Source organism: Rana temporaria, chromosome 4 (genome assembly GCF_905171775.1).
Source record: "Rana temporaria chromosome 4, aRanTem1.1, whole genome shotgun sequence".
NCBI classification, from domain to species: domain Eukaryota; kingdom Metazoa; phylum Chordata; class Amphibia; order Anura; family Ranidae; genus Rana; species Rana temporaria.
Window position 1 is genome coordinate 157,671,168 of NC_053492.1, and position 6,000 is coordinate 157,677,167.

Here is a 6,000-nt window from a genome sequence, read left to right on the forward strand (position 1 = left end):
CCCTCAGATATTTTTCATTTGTTTTGTTTTAACATTTCACCTTCTGCTAAAACTTTGTGAATCATTACTGCTTGGACCTTGAAAAAGGGGAGAGCCCCCGAAAGCAAATAGTGCAAATAAAAAAAATATCACGGACAGTACTCAATTGTCTCTGGCAGTTTTAATCTAGGACAAAGGTAGTCTATAGGGGCATTGAACAAATGTTTCTATTTTGTGTGTAATTTTGCAAAATCTGTGTACTGCTTCCACCTAAAAATCCGACTTTATTCAACTTTTAGATGTGCTGCTGAACCAGCTTTGCCAGGCTATCAGTATTTTATAGAAGAAGGTAAGCCACACAGTTACATGTCAGAAATAAGAGTTTTTATGATCGGCTAGGCAACAAAGTTTTAAAGTAGCATGAGACCTTGATGCATTTCACATACATCAAAAAAGAAAAGAACTCTGCACTTAACCTAATACAAAGTGAAGGTGCAAATTGATAAATAATGTTAAAGTTATAATATAAGTGAAAAAAATTAATCAAACAAAAAATGGTGCTGCTGCTCATGAAAGCCTAAATACTTCAAGCCCAAGGAAACATAAATTATAAACAAGCGCGCAACCAAAAAATAAAATTTTTAAGTGAAATTATCTGTCTCAATAAGATTGTGCATATACAATGCACAAATAAACCAGTGAGTGAAAACAAATGTTACCAAAGTAACTGTGTGTTAAATAACCACTGTGTGAGAAAACAAAGTCCCAAACATGAAGATAGGAAATTGTTAGCAATAGGACACTTCTAGGGATTAATCCAATAATCGCTGTAAGATTCAATGGAATATCTAGAAGAAGCCTTGATCTTATTTTCAGCCAAAAGAGTGTGATATTACTGCTGCTTACCGGACTGAAAAGATCTCAGGTTATCGATCTTTAGAGCGCGTGCATCAGCCTGCAGGCGACGATAACAGACCACCTCCATCAGGGAGGGATGTTTCTGTCTTGCTGGATGACGAAAACACCTTCAGCTGTTCTTCAGACCGGATCACACAGGAAAAACGGGCAGAATCCACTCGGCTCTACCAGGCACTGGATCTGAGAATGGTAACTCAGCAGGCAAAAATAATAGAGTCTTCATAGTGAAGTATGTCCAAAAGATAGAGGTTTATTTTTAAAAAACACAATTAAGTGTCACAGCAACCAAAAAACGGAAAATTGTATCATACTTACCAGTAATTTTCCTTTCCTGGTGCCTATCCATGGCAGCATACCTGTGACAAGCTCCGCCTTGGCTCCTCCCTCAGGACTAGTGAATATTATAAAAGAGTTGGTTAGCACCGCCCCCACATTCTCCGTAATATAGAATACCGAGGGTGGGATTGTATGCTGCCATGGATAGGCACCAGGAAAGGAAAATTACTGGTAAGTATGATACAATTTTCCGTTTTCCTGGTGCCTCCATGGCAGCATACCTGTGACAAATAACTAGCTGAGACGGGTGGGATGATGCTTAGGAGGTTTATTTCAAAGGAATTATTATTATTATTATCAATAATTAGAGGAAGCAACGGCTGATTTGATCGCCTGTCTGACGAATTCTACCGATGAGAGAGCTCCTGGGTCTACTCGGTAATGCTTCAGAAAAGTATGTTGGGACGACCAGGTCGCTGCCCTACAAATAGTTTCGATTGCCACGTTCGCTCTTGCCGCCCAAGAGGCAGAGACCGCCCTAGTGGAGTGCGCCCTGACCATCAAAGGGGGGTCCAGACCCTTTGCCCTGTACGCCTTGTGGATAAGCTTAACAATCCATGAGGCAATTGTTCTTGCTGACGCCTCCTTGCCTTTGTTCTTCCCCCAGGGAATTATGAGCAACCTGGTAGAGTCTCTGAAAGATGCCGTGACCCTGAGATAGCATTTCAGGGTGGAGGCAATGTCCAGTTCATGAAGAGAACCCGATTCCTGTTCTAGAAACGTTGGGAGAGCCCAGGGTTCCGACATGGTCAAAGATGATGTGACCTTGGGAATAAACCCTCGTACTGTTCTCAGTTCCACTCTGTCATGGTAGAATATGATATGGTTATCATCCGCCCCCAGAGCTTGGAGCTCTGAAACCCGTCTGCCAGAGGTTATGGCTATCAAGAAGGTAAGCTTCAAGGTTAAATTCCAAAGTGATGCCGAGTCCGAAGGAGCAAAAGGTGGGCTGGCTAAGGACTCTAGGATGATAGCGAGGTCCCAGGTGGGAAAAGCCTGTTTAGTTGGTGGTCGGATCTTTCTGACGGCCTTAAAAAATTTGATTATTAATGGCTCCTCTGCCCACCTTCTGCTGGTTGCTGTTGAAATTGCTGCTACCTGTACTTTTAATGTACTCAGAGCAAGACCCATATCCAGGCCTGCCTGCAAAAATTCAAGTATTTGCGAGGATGATGGAGAATCTGGATCGCAGCTTCTGCTAATCATGAAGGCCTTGAACTTGTTCCACACCCTATCATATATACTGTTTGTGGAAGGCTTTCTAGCCCTGAGAAGGGTTGCGATAACCTCGTTGGAACATCCTAGTGATTCAAACCTTTGCCTTTCAGCAGCCAGATGTGAAGGTTCAGCCTGCCTGGATCTGGATGGGTGTGACATCCCTGAGCGAGGAGGAAGGGTATCAGCGGAACCTTGACCGGAGACTGAGTACTCAGGTACATTGCCGTAGGAAACCAAGGGCGTCTCGGCCAGTATGGTAGAACCGTTATTACTGTTGTGGACTCTATCATGATTCTCGCCAGGAGTTTTGGGATGAGAGGCCGTGGAGGGAATGCATAGGCCAGATTGCATGCCCATGGGGCTGAGAGAGCATCTATTGCTTCTGCTTGGGGATGTGGGAGCCTCGAGATGAACCTTGGAAGCTTGGATTTGCATGCAGTTGCAAATAGGTCCAGTTCGGAGAGCCCCCACTGGCTCACTATCCAGTTGAAGATTCTTGGGTGTAGAGACCACTCGTTGGCATCTATGAACCTGCGAGATAGGAGGTCGGCTCTTGAGTTGAGATGATCGGGTAGATAGATTGCCCTTAGGTCCTTTAGGTTTCTTTCCGCCCAGAGGATAATGGGCTCCACCTCCCTCAGTAGGGACCTGCTGTGCGTCCCTCCTTGACGGTGAATATAAGAAACAGCGGCTTTGTTGTCCATCCGTAGAAGGACTGGTCTCCCTGTGATCTCGAATTCTAGGGCTAGTAATGCACGGTAGGCTGCCCGGATCTCCAGGATATTTGACACCAAGCCCGTCGCACGGAAGGACCATCTCCCCTGCACTGAGATTTGGTTGCAGTGTGCTCCCCAACCTGCTGAACTGGCATCGGTGGTAATTGTGATCCAGTTTACATGCCCTAGCGGACGTGATTTCATCAGCGTGTGTTTCTTCATCCACCAATGAAGACTTCTGAGCATCAGGGTCGTCAGATGTATAGGTTGAGATAGATATCGTTTGTTCCACTGCCTCAAGAATTCCAGTTGGAAATATCTCAAATGCCAATGGGCCCAAGGGACCATGGGGATACATGACGACATCCGGCCTATCAGGCTCAGACATTTCGAGGCGGTCAGATGGAGTCTCGCACTCACACTCTTCATCTGCTGAATAATAGACGCCACTTTCTGAGGTGGAAGTGATACTGTACCATTCTCTGTGTTGAACATTGCACCCAGATAAATAATTTCCTGGGTTGGAGACAGGTGACTCTTCTCCTGGTTTATCTTCCATCCAAAGTCTACTAGCGTCGTTAGAAGAACTTCCCTGTGTTCCATCAATTGGGCTGGATCGCTCGCCAGGAGAAGAAGGTCGTCCAAATAATGGTATACTCGAAGCCCCTGCTCCCTTAGAGGGGCTATCATGGCAATCAGTGTCTTTGTGAAGACTCTCGGTGATGTGCAGAGGCCAAACGGGAGACTGCGGAATTGAAGATGTACCGGGCCTACTGCAAACCTCAGATACTTCTGGAAAGAGGGGAGTATGGGTATATGCAGGTACGCATCCCGTAAGTCTATTGATAACATCCAGTCCCCTGGTTGGATTACACGGACGATTGTTTGTAGTGACTCCATCTTGAATCGTTCTAGGAAAATGTAACGATTTAGCCTCTTTAGGTCTATGACAGGTCTCCAACCTCCGTTTTTTTGGGGGACAAGAAACAGGGTGGAGTAAATCTTTCCGATGGAGGTACTGGGATTACTGCCTGCTGTTCCTGTCAGGAGAGAAGAAAGTGCTGTAGAGCCTCCGCTTTTTGAGGGGACCTTGACATCCTTGTTGGAGCGAAGAAGTCTTTGGGGGGTTTGTCTAGAAACGTCCAGAAGTGCCCGTATTTTACAGTGGAAATTACCCAGGGATCCCTGCACCTTTGCTCCCAGATTTTCGAGAAGTGTTGGAGTCTGGCCCCCACCGGAATCGCTTGGGATGGTTCGGCGTCAAAAGGACTTAGCAGAATCCTGCGGAGTAGGCACGGATCCCTGTCTACGGTTCTTGAGGAAGGTGGACTGCGTGCTTTTCCAATTTTGCCTAAAGCCTCTTCCTTGCCTGGACTGTCTGTAGTCCTTGTTCTTAGAATATTGGAATCTGGGTGTGAATGTTCTGAAGCGCTTGGATCGCCTGTCCTGGGGCAACAGGCCCGACTTCCCGCCAGTAACGCGAGATATGGCTTTATCCAACTTCTCCCCAAATAGGGCTTTTCCATCAAATGGTATTTTGCACCAATTCTGTTTCGATGCAATATCTGCTGACCATGGTTTTAGCCACAAGGCCCGTTTGGCCATTACTGTGTGGAGCATTGCCCTTGCAGAGCATCGAACTGAATCGATGGCAGCTTCCCCAATGAAGTCTGCAGAGAGTTTTAGCTCATCTAAGGCCTTAATAATGTCTTCCTTTGGGACATCCTGCTGGATTGCCGACTCTATATTCTCTGTCCAAACGCGTAGCGCGTTGGATACTGATGTTAAAGCAACCGCGGGCTTGCAGGCATTGCCCGCCATCTGGTAGACTTTTTTGAGGTCGAGATCCATTCTTCTATCCAGTGGATCCTTGAATGACTAGGCAGCGTAACGTTTTTCGCTAACCTTACCACAGCTGCATCGACCACTGGAGGGGCCTCGAGCATTACAGAGTCTGCTTCCGATAGAGGATATAGTTTCCCCAGGCGGTTAAGGGAGAATCTTTTTTCGGTCTTTCCCCATTCTTCCTCAATCACACCCTTAATCTCGTCCATGAGAGGGAAAAAGGAAATCTGGCGCTTGAGAAAGGGGAAGTATGCCTTAGACTTCTTGCCTTCTGTCTCAGTCTCCTCCCAACCAATTGCCTGTTTTACTGCCTGCACATAGGGCTGGACCATGGAAAAGGCAAAGCCGGAGACATCCAGGTCATCCGAGGAATCCTCTGAAGCGTCATCCTCCTCCTGATGTTTAGAGGATGAGGCAGGTGTCGGTCGAGGAATTCCGCTAGTGGACGGTCCGGGAATGGCCTCCCCCGCCGGCTGCTCCTGGAGAGGAACCACCGGTTGCGATGGCATTGAGGCCACTAATTCTGCAAAGGAATCCTTTATTGCTTTCTTAAGCAGGTCCGCCACTTGCATGCCCTCGGACTCTCTGTCCGCCGCATAGTCCCTCATGCAATCTTGACAGATCCGTTTATGTGGAAGAGGGGTAGCTCCACAGGCTTGACACTTTGGAGATCTGGGTCTCGGGGAGCGCGAGTGATGGCGCTTTTTGGCCAAAGACTTCTTGCCACTCTCATGGTCTCCTCGCCTGGAAGACCTTCCCCTGCTGTGGCTTGAGTCAGAGTCTTCATGACGCCTTGATGTCTTCTTAGACGTCTTCTGGCGTACAGGGCTGCAATACATAAGAGTATGCGCCTTAGTGCACTCTTTTTTTTTTTTTTTTTTTTAAACTTACCTGGACGTAGGTCCTTACCTTAATTGTAGAGTAGGATCTTGTATGGACGGCGAATGGCTCATGTTAGGTGGATTAGCGGAGGAAGCAGCTAAGGAAA